Below are 16,090 nucleotides of genomic sequence, written 5' to 3' on the forward strand. Positions count from 1 at the left end.
CAGCACAGCTGGGGGCCAGGGAGGTTCACATCATCCGAGGTACACAGCTGGTGATCCCTGGTGTGAGGATTTGCCCAGGCTCAACCCAAAGCCTTGGCTCCATCCACTGTGCCAGGCTGCCTCTCCCCTACGGTGGTCCCACCGCTGCATGGGTCCTCATGGCCTAGGTGCAGCCGCCTGGGCACGCACTCATTGCTGCTACCACCTGGAGCCCAGGGAGGGCATGGGGAGCCCGGGGACGGAATGACCGATGGGAGGCTGCCAGTTCTCCAGTGGAAAAGCCCAGTACCACCGACTCTAGATAGTTCCTGTGAGTAAGGCATGAACATTCTTGCAGGGCCAAAAGTTAACCTGTTTAGCTCCTCTTCAAAACAGGAGCGACCTCACCTGCCCTCTTTCCCCACAGGGCAAAGTGAATGTGGACTTTGCCCATGCTTTGAAAACAATGTGGGGGCTGCCCTTCAGCAAGCAAGCTGGGGTGGGCACTGGTGCTGAGCGGGGTGGGAAGTTTCTCAGACTGCAACAAGGCTTGCGTCCTTGCTTAGGGACTCCCCTCCCACCCCCCCCACCCCAGTTTCCTGAGGCAGGACAGAGGTGGAAGCTTCATTGTACTTCTGCTCAGCCATTCCCAGCCCTCACTGGTGGGCTCAGGCTTGGGTCCTCCCTGTTTAATATCTCCTGCAGCGCGGCATGGTGCCTGTGTATTAGCCTGATTAAAGACTAATTTTCTAGCTCTCAAGGTGGAGCCCGGCTCAGATTGTCTTCTGTCCCTGTGTGTGGGTTTTATACAGATGCCTCAGACCACAGACTACGTAGAAGCAAGCCTTCAACGTGGTTCCCCCGCCGGCCCGCTGAGCCCAGGTGTGAGGACAGGAGAGTGCCTCGAGGGAGCAGGTGTGAGGAGCTGGGCTGCTTAATGCCCCTGGTCTCCAGAGGACTGAGCAGCGGGACTCCCCAACCAGTGTGCGGCCCCAGGCTGATGGCTACTACTGGAAATGAGGCCCTGGTACCCGAAGCCACCCTCTCTACTGTGGGTCACTGTCTTGCCAATGGATTTCAGCCCCAGGCAAGTTCGCTATGGATTCAGTGTGACCAAAGGAAACGACAGCAAAACGTTCTTGGGGTGAAAGGGTTATATCCAACTTTATTTCCAGGTGGCAGGTCAGTCACTAAAATTCCGTTCACTCAGAGAGAGTCTGCATGCAGCAAGCCGGTCTCTGCCTCTGGGCCCCTCTGTCCACACAGCCGTCCTCTGGGCCTCTCTGCCTGCACAGCCGTCCTGCACAGCTGTCCTGCACAGCCATCCTCTGGGCTTCTGTCCTCGGCGCTACCACCACTCCAGCCTCTGCTCTTCTCTCCTGCAGCCCTGCCACTGTGTTGCACCCAGAGCACTGGGCAGAGCTCTTTTTAGAGTCAACAGCCATGTAGTGCCCACAGGTGTGCAGTGAGCTAGTCAACCAGGGCCGGGTGAGAATCCTGGTCACAGGAACTCTCATTTTATCCACAGTCACTTCCATCCGCCAGCCCTGTGAAGGGCCTGCAGCTCTGGTCCCCTGAGGACAGGCTGGTGGCTTGTATTTTCCATAGGGGCCCCAAGGTTTTAATAAGTGGAACATGCACATGGCCTCCTAGAGAGAAACTGCACCCTTGTTCTCATCCATGGGACCGTGGCATGGGGCAGGTGGGACATGTGTACAGCCGTGTGCTCCCTCCCTAGCTCACCTCCCTCCTCCAGACCCTGCAGGAGCCCTTTTCTGCACTTGGAGCAAAATCCAAATTCCTGCCTGGCCTACAGATCCTGACTGATGAGCCCCCTTTTTCTTTCTTCCCTGCTCCAGTGCCTGTCACTTCCCAGCTACAGTGGCCTTCGGGCAGGTCCTCAGACTTGCCACGTTCTTTCTTGCCCTCAGGACCTGAATCAGGCTCTTCCTTCTGCTTGGAATCCCTTCCCTCCCTGCCTCCCTGAATCACCTTTCAGTTTTTACCTTAACTTTCCTGTCTGGCCACTCCTTCCTCACAGAATTCTGCCCACCCTTTCTTTCCCTTCCCAGCATCCCTCCCAGTTTGAGACGATTTTCCTGCTCTTGTTTAGTATCTGTCTCCCCAACTGGCCTGAGGCTCTGTGAGAGGGACCCCTAGGTCCCCACTGGCTCAGGCCATGTGTGGCTCTTAGCAGGTGCTTGGGAATAGTTGGTGATCGAATGTCCCTGGGAGGCACTGGCACTGCCCAGGGCAGGTGCAGCGGGAGGACTTGGAGCCGCCCAGGCCACAAGGAGCCACCTTTCTTGGAGCAGGTGGGTGTGAGCTTGTTAGTGGAGGGGTGGGACCCAGACACCAGCGTGCTCATGACCGTGAGCATGCACACAGGTCTCTCCCATGCTCCCTTCCTTGATTTTAGGAACAGCCTGGGGCAGAAAGGTCTGTGGACCTCCATGAGGAAGGAGCCCGGATTTAGGCTGCCTGTGGGCGCCCACTGTGGGACCTCGGGCCTGCCCCGGGGCCTGTTGTTGGGCAGCACCACCTCCCCCTTAAGGTGCAGCGCAGCTGCGAATAGTCAGCGCTTACCTCGCATCTGCTGGTCACTCACAACACCTGGTCCTCCCGGCGTGAGTGCCCAGTCAGCCTCCAGTCAGTCTCCATCTCACGCTTTCCTTTTTCCTTCGAGTTTCTTGGACAGTTTGGAGTCTTCCTTCCAGGAAGTAATCGATGAGGCCCAGCATTTGTAATTCTCAACACAAAAACACCCAGATTGCAGGTTCGCGTGCAAAGGGAGGCTTCCTGCCTGGCTGGGGGGTCTTTTGAGCCAGAGGAATCAGGTGCCGGAGGGCCTCAGTCCTCACGCTCTCTCCCTGCTGGCCTCCAGGGTCAAGGCCCCAGGCCCCAACCATCTGAGAGCAGGATGGCCTTCCTCTGCGGCTTTTTATGTTTGGGGAACAGGGGTTCAGCATGAAAGAAGGGAGGGGTTCTCTTGGGCTGTGTGTTAGGTGCACAATCCCTCTGAGTCAGGCGGTGGCCATCTCTGCCAGGAAGGAGGTTTTCCTCCCTCACCTCTGCTCCTCAGGGAGGCGAAGGGGCGTAGCTGAAAGGGACTTAGTGGCCCCAAGGGGAACTGCGGTCTCCTTAAGCTTCCTTTGGAAGGCGGGACCTGGGGTGATTCTGCCCCAGGGCGGGGCAGGAACAGGAGGAGGGAGGGGTGGGCCTTCCAGCCCTGCTGAGGTTGGTGCTTCCCCTTCATCTCAGTCCCAGAACAGCTGTAGGAGGTGAATATGGCTCTCCCCATTCTACAGGTGAGGAAAATGTCCAGCGGGGTCAAGTCGCTTGCCTGAGGTAACTCACAGAGCCGCGGGTTTCACAGTGAAGCCCCTCCGACCCCAGCTGGAGTTCTTCTGGCTGCGCGGTGCACAACAGAGAAATCAGTGACTACTGCGGACCTACTGCGTGTGAGAGTCAGAAATGACAGGCTCACCCCTGCTCCCGTCCTGGCGGTCACCTCCCGACTGGAGTCTTCATCTCACTTGGTCCCCAGGCCAACCTGGGGTGCAGGTAGTGTGATCCCCAGTGTAACAGACAGTGGCTCAAAGGGGTCTGGGGACCCACTTCTGAGTGGGATTTGGGCCCGGTGTGGGGTGATCCCTGGGAGGGCTTCAGAGACAAAGAGGGCCCAGGTCACTGTTCTGATCCGGGTGGGCCAGAGGGTGCTGGGTGGAGGGGCTCAGGGATGCTTTCAGCTGCATGTAACTGAAGCCCGGCAGCTTGACCAGACATCGCGTTCTCCCTGTACCAGGCAGTAGCCGGCAGTCTGGAGGCGGTTGTGGCACGGTTCCGCAGCTTTGCCCCCATTCCTGCTAACTTCCATCCTAACGCCTGTCACCTGATGTTTGCAGGATGGTTGCTACTGTTCCGGGTGCTATACCCATCTTCACGCAGGAAGCAAGGGAGAAGGGGCAGCAGCGGCCGTTGCTTCCCTTTATCAGGAAAAGAGCCTCCCCAGAGGCCCACCTAGCAGACTTCCCTTACGACCCGGTGGTCCAGACGGAGTCACCCAGTCCCCTCCAGCTGCGAGGAAGACTTTCAGGCCCTGGGCTGGGCCAGACACCGGAGGGAAATCCAGAGGTGGCAGGCTCACTCCCACTCACCCAGGACTCACCGCTTAGGGGGGTTGTAAAAGCTGAAGGTCCTCAGGCCTCCCGCCCCAGGAGGAGACCAGGCTTCGTCTTGTAGAATCCAGAAGGCCCGTGGGAGAGGATGTCTAAGCTGGGCTCTAAAGTGAAAGAGTGTTAAATCTGTGACAGTTAAAGGCCGCTAATTGTTCAGTTTGTGATTACATTCTTCCTCTAAGACGGCTGGTCCCGAATATCCCCCTGTTGTTAGCTTAGGACTCTCTGTTACCTGCACAGGGCAGCTTGACATTTAACTCCTGCCTCCTCCCTGCCCGCCGTGGGGGAGGCCCATGTGTGCTGCCTGGTGTTGGAGGTCACCTCCTGAGTCATCAGGGCCCTGGGAGGAGGCCTCATGGCCGTTGGCAGCAGTGATGGGAAACACAGTGCTCGTTAGGGTCAGCGCAGTGGGCTCGGTGTCAGGAGAGCCAAATGACTTCCATAGTTTTTTGGCTGCCTGGGTCTGGGCGTCTCTTGATTTGTCAGTCCTCCCCTCTAGGCCTCGCTTGCTTGTGTTACATGACTTGGGGGCATCATTCCGCTTCCCTTCCAGCTGTCTGACTGAGGAGGTGGCTTGAGGCGTGATTGCTTAGCAGACATTAGCATCACATATTCCATTTATAGAGCAACTCATGGCCTCTCTCTGTTGAATTGCATCTGTGATTTCAGAGGTGGGTGGCAGGTGCCAGCATACTCATTTCAGAGGTGGGGAAGCTCAGGACTCACGGCTGCACAGGGGGTAAACAGCCTGGCTGGGACTGGGACCAGGAGTCTTTCTTGGTGTTGTGGAGCTGGTGTTGTGTGTGACAGGCATCAGGATTGAGCTGTGGAGCAGGGCCGCCTAGAGCTGGTGTGAGAGCTGCCTCTGCCCTCTCAGTGCTTCTAATTAATTGCAGGTTTTGTGTGTGGTTCTGTCTGGGAATCACTCATACATACGAGATCACAGCCCGAGGGTGGGAGGAAGTTGCACATCTGATGTCCGAATTATATACGGGCACTTCACATGCAGTTAATCTTCCTTGCCATTGCTTAACCCCAGCACTGTGCTGGTGCTGTGGCCGTCAGAGCCTTGGCAGCCCAGGGCTTTGGACAGGTCAGGGTCATGTGTCTGCTGGTTGCATTGGTTAATGCCAAATAGTAGTAGCCAGCCGACAGGAGCAGGTGATGGGCCTGCCTGGTGTTCCGCTGCCTGTGGAGCCAGGAACCGGAGTGGTTCATCTGCTATTCCTGATGAAATGCAGCATCCCAGAGCTAGAAGGATTCCAGAGGATCAGCTGTCTAACCTCCTCATCTCATAGACCCAAACTGGATGTGAAATGCCTACAGCCCCTTGCCAGTTAGTGGCTGAACCAGCTGTGGACACGCATCCTCGTCTGTGACTTGTCCTCACATCACACGACTTTGCTTTTATTGTTTCCTCATTCTGCATCTCCCAGCCTGCTGGTGACGTTGTCTCCAGGGCCAACTCAATGCAGGTCCCAAGTTGCAGCATATGAAGTGACCCATTTGTTCTCAGGGACAGAAGCCAGCCGGAGCCAGCTTCAGTAAAGTAAGGAATGTCGTGCTCTCACAGCCCCAGTGTCCAGGGCCCCATTGCATTTAGGCGGTCCTGGGTCCCCAGGATCAGCTGTCTCCAGGTCTCCCTCCTCAGGGAGGTCAGCCCTCCTCAGGGCTCTGCTAGGGGAGGAAGAACAGGGTGAAGCTGGGTGAAGCCCGTGACTTCTGGCCAAGCTGGGCAGCACCTGCTGAGACTTTGTCTCTCCAGTGAGAATCTAGAGAATGTTGATTTTGGGGGTAAAATGCTAAGCCAGCACACAGCCCTGAGGGCCCACTGTGGGGCTGGGGAGCCAGATCACCTGGTAGTTAGGGTTGTGGGTCCTGGTGTCAAATGGCCTGCGTTCTGATCTGTGTCTCGGTGTTTCTTTATTTACAAATTGGGTTTGAGTGTAGCACCTGCTTCGTGTGATTGGAGACAATTGATGCAGTTTCACCCGCTACCAGCTGTTATTAGCTAAGTCATTTAACTTCTTGTTTTTGTCCACCTGTAAAATCAGGGATGACATCACCAGTTCTGTGAAATGACTCATTGGTTCCTTTAATACAGCCAAGCCCACACTTAGCCCTCAAGGTTGGCAGTGGATGGAAAATAGCCATGTGCAGGGGACAGCTAGAACCTGAGGCCCTCTCGTCGGCCTTCCCCTTTAGGCCTGCTCGCTGTCACACTGAACCCCATGCCTTCTCTGGGGATGCTGTGTCCCCTTTAATGCTCTCAGCCCTGCTGTGGACTCTGCTTCACAGGAATACATCTGAGACTAGGCTGGAGCGGTTAACAGGGCTTGTCTGCATGTTGGGGTACGTGATCAGTCACCTTTCCCAGGAGGAGGAAACACCCAAAAACTTCCCCAGAGAAACCGCGGTGATCCTTGGGACAGAGGCCTCTGCCGTCTCGCTCTGCAGCCTCACTGGGGGAACACGGGCTCCAGGCACAGCAGGACCCTAGTTGCCTTGCTGTGTGACCCAGAGCAGATTATTTAACTTCTCTGAGTCCTAGATTGCTCATCTGATAAACAGGAATGGCGACAGCATGTACCTTGGGGGCTGTTGCGGTGAAGTCTGTGAGGTGCCCTGGGCAGTGCCCGCCTGCAGTAGGAGCCTCTGATGTTCGCTGTGCCCAGGGCTGCTGTGCTGCATCTTCAGCCTGGGGTCTCCCGCAGCCCTGCCGGGGCCTTTCCACATCAGCTGATGTGCTTCCCACAAAAACATGGATACTCGGGTCCCCCAGAGATTCTGGGTTAGCTAGGCTGTGGTGCAGTCTGAGCTTTGTTTTTTTGGTTGTTAGTTTTTTTTTAATAGCTGCCTATGTGGTGCTAATGTGTAGCACTGCCTGGGTGAGACATTACCCTACTGTCTGCTGTCATCTGCCCTGTCCCCGCATGGCTGAGGCCACCTTCCCCCACTGTGTGGCTCCCTAAGCTCCCTCACCACTTCGGCTCTAGCAGGGTGGAGCCACTTCTGGTTTATTTCTACCAATCTGTGAAACTGGGGGGTCAGATAATTCTGGCACTGGGGTCTTTGACCTTGTGGGGGAGGAGCAGTGCCACCAGTGTTGTTTCCTCTTGCTGGGAATCCTGTCCTGCAGAGGGATGGGGTTCTCCTTCACCGCCCCAAGGAGGAAGGTGGTTCTTCAGTTTACAGGGTCATGGATCTGTGTGGCTTCAGGAGCCAGGCCAGTAGATCCACAGACAGGGGTGGGGGCAGCAGAATAGGACATGCTGTGTCCAAAGAGGCTCAGGGGAGTTTTTGCTGGTCTCTGCTGCACAGCACAGGCTGTGTGTGTGCATTAGGGGGGTGGTTCTGAGTCACCAAATGGACTCGTGCTGTAACAGCAGCAGGGGGGTGGCCCAGGTTACTCACTAATGCCTGGGTGAATACTGCTGTGGAATGTACTATCTCTTTATGAGTGTCTGCTAAGTTAGCTGTTTTGCAATGAAGAGCAGGTAGGCCCTGCTTTCTGGGTCTTCACATTTATCTGCCACTATCCAGGTAACACTTGTATTCCACTTGTCCCTTAACCCAGACCCTTCACTGGGATTCCTGTGCTGAGGAGGGAGGCGTGGTTTTGTAGACTGGTCAGGTTTTAGGTCATCATAATGATAATTAGGAATTTGTCCCCTGGGCCTTTCTTTGTAAAACAGTTCAGCATATAACTAGCTCTTCCGTGCACACTGCTAGAGAAGAGGCCAGCTTCGCATATGATGGCTAAGCAAGCCAGTCTGTGCCCTGTGACAGCATCTGGGGTGAGCAGCTGTCTTGTACCCTTCCTCTCAACCTCCTGCCCCATTCCCCAAAATTTGTTTTTCAACTATGTAATTTGTTGTTAAAATATTTGAGGTGACTATGGCAAAAGGAAGAATTGACTGTGCTTGGAGGGGGTGAAGACATAGATTCTACCAAACACATTTCACTCTTTCATGAGATGCAGGGATTTTAAACAACTGTGTCTCTTCACTGTGGAAAACAACTTGGCAGTTCTGTGAAGAGTGAAATAGTATCACATGATCCCACAATTCCACTCCTAGGTGTTTACCCAGAAGAACTGAGAATAGGGACTCCAACAAGCACATGAATGCAAATGTTCATGGCAGCAGTATTCACAGAAGGTGGAGACAGCCCCAGCGTCCACCAGTGAGTGGATGGATGGATGAACACACGTGGTCTAGCCACACGTGGAATAGCATCAGCCACGGAAAGGAAATTAAAGAGCTGAGACAAGCTATGCTTTGGAAGAACCTTGAAAACACTATGCTAGATGCAAGAAGCCAGACCCAAAGGGTCACATACTATAGGATTCAGTTTATGTGGCATATCTGGAATAGGAAATGCCACGGAGACAGAACCAGATTAGTGGCTGCTGGGGAGGGGAGCTGGGGGAGACCCTGCCTCACAGGTGTGCGGTTTGCACCGGGCTGGCGGAGAGCCCGGAACAGGGCAGAGGTGCTGGCCGCACAGCACTGAATGTACTAAATGCCACTGAACTGGCTTTAAGGTGGGTAATTTTATATTATGTGAATTCCTCAAGATGTTGATTAAAAAGAAAACAACTATGCCACTCCCTCCAACCCCTTCTCTCTTCTACTGGCCAGATAAGTCACTTGTTTCTATTTCTCTTTGAAGCAACCTTTAAAACTGTTTCTGTGTTTGGTCCTTGTGGCTACATCCTTAAATCTAAATGATGTGTTGGGACCTCATTGTCTTTCTAGAGATAAATGGAGAGACTGCTTCTTGACTCCTTGATAAGAAAAAAATATATGTGGAAAAGCATGAAATTGAAAGAGACCATTTAATAAATATATGTAATTATTGAGTCACTGTGCTGTACATCTGAAACCAATAAAGTACTGTATATCAACTATATTCTGATAAATGAGAGAAAAAAATAGGCTCCCCCACCCCTCCATACTCCTAATGTGACAGTTTCCTGTGTACGCAGGTGCTGTCTCAGAGGCTTTTCTGCGTGGGACAAGGCAGGGATGCTCCGGCCTTCTCTGGTCCCTGAGTCTGTCACTTGGAGGTTCCTGGGAGCTGCCCTGGGGGCCTAGCTGCTGCTGGTCTCCACCTCCTGAGGTCTCTGCCCTGCAGCCCCTTCCATCTCGACACTTCTGTCATTCTCTGATCTGAAACAGAGAGCTGATTTTTTAAAAAAGAGGCTGTGCTTGTCCTGACATTTCCAAACTAACCTGTGGTCAGGAGCTCGGACTTAAGGGCAGGGGGTCTCACAGTGCTGGCCCGTCCTGTGATCCACTGGGTCTGCTTGGTCAGAAACTTTGTGAAGTCAGATTTGTATAAGAAAGGTGGGCGCTGGCTTCTCTTGACGCATCGGACACGTTGATGGCAGCCCGCATGCACCCCTGCATGGGACAGTGGACTGGACGCAGGGTCTGCTGCCTCGGCAGGGCATGTCCTCCCCACTTCCAGCTGTCCCCAGGTCCCTATGGGAACTCCTTGTGTTCACTGTCATTACTTGTGAGGCTCTGCCTGCATTTGCTTTCGGGACACCTGCCTTAAGGTTTGCACTATAAGTCACTATAAACAAACACTGTGTGTGTGTGTGTGTTTCTGTGTGAGAGAGAGAGAGCGAGAGACAGAGAGGGAGCACAAGCACATGTGTGTGTGTGCACACACAAGAATGAGCAAAGAACCTAAAAACTGCATGTTTGGAAGACTGAAAGATCTAGAACTTTACTGAGATATTGCCAAGTATTTTTCTTCTGTCCCTTGTGATTTTCTTATATTTCTCACTCTGTTGCCATGGGTTCCTCAAGCCTTTTCTTTTCCAGGTTATGTAGAAATAGTAGTTTCAAAGCTTGGTGGGATGATGGGAGGGCAGGATTTAATCAGATTCCTGATTGTTGGCAGCCGCGCTCAGAAAATAGCGCCCAATGCAGGGCAGCCGGAAGGCCCCGAACTTCCTAATGACAAATCATCCCACACCACTAAACTACATGCTAATTGCGCCTTGGCATAAGGACCAATGAGACCCACCAAATGGTTATGCTAATAAGGCATATGGAGCCGCACCAACCAGGTCAGAGCATGAGAACTATATAAGCAAGCCTCTCCTTCCCCTCTGGGTCCTGCCCAACTCATTTGTTTCACAAAGAGCTGAAGAATAAAGCTTTCTGCAGAAGAATCCTGCTGTTGTTGCGTGCTGTTCTTGCCGGCGAGGACAGGGCACGCGACACCTGATTTTCCAGAGGAGGAGGACAGAGAAAGGTCAGGACAGGCCGTACACTGGGAGTTGGTGTGAGTCCTGAGGGAGTGGGCACCCTGGGTCAGGGGGAGCACAGGTCAGGGCAGGCTTCCAGGGGAGCCAGACCGAGGGTGGGTCCTTGCCTTGCTGTGTGTCCTGGGGCATGTCACCACCCGTCTCTGGGCCTTTGCTTTCTCATCCGTATGATGTGTAGTAAACCTTGCTTCTCAAGGATGTGGCAGTTAAGGAGGTGGCGTATTTAAAGTGCTTCTCACCCTCACCTTGCTGGGCAGACAGAAAACAGTGCATGGTAGCTACTGACCATCTGAGCACTGGGAACATATCTTGGGCATTTTTTCCCTCCATTTTTCAGAGTAGGACCCCCGGGCGGGCAGGGGAAGGGGAGAGGCAGGAGAGCAGCACCAAAAGCTGGAAAGGGCCGAAGATTGATTTTTAAAAGTTACATTTTAGAGCTCAATAGTTTATCCTTTCTCTTGGAGATAAAAGAAAAGGGAGTGGGTAGGCAGAAAAAGATATAAAAAGCAGTATGTTAAGTTTGAAAAATGATGGTGTAGGTTAAGTATATGTCCACAGAAGGGCATTTTTCATTTCTGGGCGTGTGCCCGCATAAGTGCTCTCTTTAAATATAACTGAGGACGGGCCCCAGGGGAGTGTTTGTAAGGCTCTTTGAGGTCTTTGGGAAAAGATATATATAAAGCTAAAGAATTACTACACAGCTCTATGCATATGTGTGTGAGTGAGTGTGTGAGTGTGTGTGTGTGTGCGCTTCTGCATGTGCGAGCCATCCAGATGTAGCTGTCTAGTTACCATGGTTTTCCCTTTTTTATTTTGAAAAGGGAGTTGAAGATCAATTGATCTCAAGATAGTTTCCCCCTGTGGCCTTTGATGGCTGACATGGGAGGTCTCTCCCCCACCCTCCAGGCACTGCTTCAGGACTTTATATCGTAACCTCGTCCACCCATAATCACTGTGTGAGTGGAGTGTTAGCTGTAGTGGTGTCTGTGTTTCTGTTTGAGTTCCTGGGTGACGGGCTTGGTCCCTGCCCTGCTGATGTATTTGAAACCTGGATTCCTGCACTGAGGAGGGAGGCGTGGTTTTGTGGACTGGTCAGGTTTTAGGTCATGGTAATGAGAAGTAGGAATTTCTCCCCTCTTTTCCATGTGTATCCATCCCGGAGAGAATTGGAAAAAGCTCAGCTTGCATCTGAATCCCTGTGCATTTGGTGGTTAGCTTCTCTGGTGAGGCCTTGAACTTGTTATTAAACACCTTGACATTTCTGCCTGGCCCATCCCATGCTCAGTTGCTGGAGATGAGGGGCAGATCTTAGCGGTGGGCATCAGTTGGTTATTCACTTGTTTATTAATTTGCTTATTCATCTGGCCCTTGACTCATTCTACATGTCTCTCAGGCTTGCCCTGGCCAGGGGCTGTGCTGGGCCCTGGAGCCCCGGTGGCTTGGTGGGGGCGCCTCTATAGCTGCACCTGAGATGAACAGTCCACCGCAAAGGACAGAGTGCTGGTGTGGAGGTGCATACCTGTGTGGCGGGGGCTTGGGAAAGGGGGCCCGATGAGCTCTCCTGGGCGTGTTTGCTGGGGTGACTCAGGACCTGCTCAGGTGGAGGACTCAAGGACAGAGTATTATAGGGGCTCACAGGGGCCTGGGTGCCACGTGGAGCTCGGCAAGAGCTGGGGTGGCCATTCCTACGTGCCCGCCTTGTTCCTGTGGCTGCACTCTCTCAGCAAGTCGCCCTCAGTGAACCATCTTGGCTACCTTTGCACAGCAGGAGACCCAGTCAGCCAATGGCAAGTTCACTGAACCAATAGGATTCTTTTCCGAGTGGGGTTCCTCTGTGGCTTTGCCCCAGTGTCAGGCTGCAGGGCCCTGTGGCGGCTTGTGCTTGACTTTTCAGATGCCAGCCACTTTGCAGATCTCAGCACTTTCTCTGCACCACGTGGGCTTGGAGGGGTTTTCCTCACTCTTCTCTTTGGTGGACTGCCGCTCTGTGCCTGCATCTCATTTGCCCTTGGCCAGGCCTCTGCACCTGGTGGCCAGAAGCTGCAAACTGTCCTCAGCTTGGCTTCCAGCAGATAGATTCTGGAGCAACTTAGAACCGTCTGCTCTCAGGCTGGATGTGCCAGCTCCATCCTCCTCATCCCCACTCAGCCTGTGGCCCATCCCTGCTTCTGGAAGACTGTATGATTCTCACTTCGAGTCAACTAGCCGCCCTATATCTCACCAGCTGCCACGGGGTGTAGGGGGAACCAGAGGCCTGTGGAGGCAGCGTCTGTGGAGAGGGGCATGGATAAGACAGGCAGGCTTCCTGGCTTGCACATCCACCACAGCCAGTGGGCAAGGGAGTCACAGAAGAGGTGATTTGTGAGCTGGAACTTGGAGGAGGCCCAGAGTCAGGGAAGCACCCAGGACTTCCAGGCCCTCCGAGCACCTGTGACAAGGCACAGAGGCTAAAGAGCAGGAGAGTGAGTTTGATGTGGTGGGAGACGAAGCAGAGAGGTGCGGAGGGGCCAGTCCAGTGCTGTGGTGCATGCGGCCTTTGGGCATCTGCTGGGGAGCGGTGGAGGTGAGCCCTGGGTGGAAGTGCGGCCGCCTCTGGGGAACCGGTGAGGGTGGAGGAAGAAGGCCCAGAGCAGGAGGCTGAGTGGGGACAGCAGGAGGAGCAGGAGCAAAGCTGAGGAGTCCTTTGGAGCTGTGGGGAGGGATCTACAGTGTGGAAGCCGCAGCCGCTTGAATGCCCTTTCCCATATGTTAAAGGCAGTGTGCAGTCTCTTACTGGGGGCTACCAGCAGGCCCCGCAGAAGGGCATGAGTGTCTGGCAGGCCATGCACCTAACCACAGAGCCACCTCCAGCCGTGGAGTGGTGAAGGCTGTCAGTCAGAGGTAGCTGGGAGAGTTGCTCCATGTCCTAAGATAGGGCTCAGCACACCTTTTCTGTAAAGGGCTGGATGGTAACTGTGGTAGGCCTTGCAGTCCCCTTGGTCTCTGTCGGAACAGCTCAGCTCTGCCGCTGTAGTGAGAGCAGCCATATACAGTACAAAAATGGATGAATGTGGCTGTGTTCCAGTAAAACCTTTGCCAACCCCTGTCCTATGATTTTGGCAATATTAGTCTCATTTTTCCAGCTGAGGTATCTGAGAGGCAAAGACATTGTCGTTTGCCCAGGTCCCAGAGCTGAGACAAGGGGGGTCTGGGATTCAATTAGAAAACCTGTGTTCCTTCCACACTGGTTGTTTACTGCCCAAAAGACCTTAAAGTTTCCATAATGGGCCAATTTTTTGTTAGACTGGCCCTCGATATGCAGAAATTAAAAAAAACCAAAAAATGAAATTATTATTTCTTAAATGGACTTGTTCTGCAAGGTAGCATAAAGGTTTGTTTACATATTTATATAGTTTTTATTTCTATATTGCCTATTTATATAACTCCATTTGAAATTAATTTTGATACATAGCAGAAACAGAGATATAAGTTTTGTTTCTTACTCCCAAAATGGTTCCTTCCTAGCAACACTTAAGGACGAATCCATCCTTTTCACAGTGATGCCAAATGCTGCTCTTTATCACAGATCAATTTCTTACAGTTAGAGTTAACATTCTCCTGTGTACCTGATGGATGTGCTGTTCGGTTATCTGAAGCCAGGCCAGGATTTCCAGTTGGATGGTCCTATGCCTTTTTGAGCCTCAGGAGAGGGAGACCCAGTCAAACTCTGAGGGCTGCAGTGCAGAAATGCTGCTCTGCTGTCACTTGAAATGTGTGCTGTGGCAGGTAATAAAGAATAAGGAAACCACAATGATGGAGACTGAACAAACAATGGGATGTGCGGTGCTGGGGAGACAAGACAAAATTGCAGGTTAGGGAGCACCTCTGCCCGTGCGTGTCACTGGCACTTGGAGAAAGGCAGTATTTATGTGATAGATGGAAATCAACCCCGACATTACCTCCTGACTCTTCTGCCCAAGGAAAGTCAGCAAAGTGAATGTGTATAAATTTAAAGCCTGCTGAAAGAGTGATTTTTATATTTATTTATTTTTTGTGTGTGGGGTACTAACTCTTGGGCCATTTCTTTTTTGACCATTACCACGACCATTCTGTGATGGCAGCATGGGGCTGGGGGCGTGGATAGTCTGACAGCCTTCTTTCTGTGATGGCTTTTTTAGGATTCCTAGTGTCGGTACTCTACCTGTGTTTGCGTCCTCGGTTGCTTTGATGTGGATGCAATTATAGGGGCACAGTCCATGAGGGTGGAGGTGCTCCACATCAGGGCCAGGTGGCAGGGAAGGCTAGATCAAGGGTGTGGGTCAGGTCTGCATTGGCCATCCCACTGTTGCTCCTGGGGAACGTCTGTGCAGTGTGATTCGGGCCCCTTCAGGTCAGGCTACCATGGCTGTTTTTGTCAGAAGGGCATTCATATGTTTTCTGGAACTTTCTGGGAAACACTTCTTCTTTTAAGTTTTCTTCTTCCTCTGAAACCTACAATTTTCAGCTGCAAACTCTTGAGTGGCAGGTTTGGGATCCCCACATGCCATGCCTAAAAGCTCAGAACCCAGACACTTGCTCAGGCTCCTCCAAGTGACTCCTTGCCCTCTGGGACTCACTTCTCACGTTGCCCGTGGTGATCTTGTTTGACACTTCAGAAAATTCTGTAATCTAGTCTGACGCTCTAGGACATAGACCACTTTTCAAAATTCCTTTTTATTTCCCATGGTTGAGGCACACAGGAGCTCACCTCATAACTCCTGAAAATGTGCTCAGTTGAACCAACCTGTACTTAAGTAGTCACTGTTACCTTGTCCCTGTCTGTCCCCCACCGCTGAAGGGAAAGGTTCTCATTATTGTGATCAGTAACCTGTGTTGAATGCTTTCTCTGTGCTGGGCATTGTTCTAAGCACCTCATTTACATTTTACTGAATTGAATCCTTACAACACTTGTATGAGGTAGCGACTGTTAAGATAAGGGAGTTGGTGCTCAGAGAGGGTGGGTATCTGCCTCAGAGCTACCCAGCTGCTGAGTCAGGATCTGAACCCAGGTCCTGACTCCAGAGATTGTGCTCTAAAATCCAGGACCCTGAGTGACTTCCCTGCCTTTGTTGCCGTGCGTACACCAGGCTGGGAACTTGATCCTTTCAACCTTCCTGCAGGGAATGTGGCAGTATCCCCATTTTGTATTTTGCAAAGGTGGAACCATGCTTGAGGTTAGTAAGTGGCTTAGCTGGGGTTAGGGCTCTGATGAGCCAAGGAGACTATTGACAGCAGCTTTCTATGGATCCCGCTCCTGTCACTGGAATGGAAGCTACCAGAACCCCACCTGACCACCTTCTTGCCCCTCACAGCTCCCCACTAAAAAGCACTTTATTTCTTTCTAGCTCTTGGTCCTGCCCAGGACTATTCCACACTTCTCAGCCTAAGAGAGGGTCTGGACAGTGACTTGGGTCCCTTCAGGCCTTGTCCCAGTGTGGTTTCTTGCTCTGTATTATTGAGCGCCCTCATCAGGTGGTTGTGAGAACTGAACAAGGCTTGTCTTGTGCTGACAGGTTGCACATAGAAAGTGTTCACTATGCAGTGGCTTTATGTTTGTTGCTAGTTTGGTAGTATTGTAGTTAGGCAGGAATAGTCTTTCTGCATCTTTCATTTTGCATGACTGAGCCTT

General features: G+C 52.5%; 1 long non-coding RNA gene across 1 annotated transcript in view; it reads left to right on the plus strand.

Moving 5' to 3' along the window:
• The first annotated feature begins 1,132 nt into the window (after positions 1-1,132).
• The window catches only part of LOC140843978 (uncharacterized), a 33,900-nt gene continuing 18,942 nt past the window's right edge, over positions 1,133-16,090 (plus strand). Inside the window, exons 1-2 of the long non-coding RNA XR_012121979.1 lie at positions 1,133-2,755; positions 3,288-3,543. This is a non-coding gene — a long non-coding RNA (uncharacterized lncRNA). The remainder of the gene's footprint in view (positions 2,756-3,287; positions 3,544-16,090) is intronic.

Source organism: Manis javanica, chromosome 10 (genome assembly GCF_040802235.1).
Source record: "Manis javanica isolate MJ-LG chromosome 10, MJ_LKY, whole genome shotgun sequence".
NCBI classification, from domain to species: domain Eukaryota; kingdom Metazoa; phylum Chordata; class Mammalia; order Pholidota; family Manidae; genus Manis; species Manis javanica.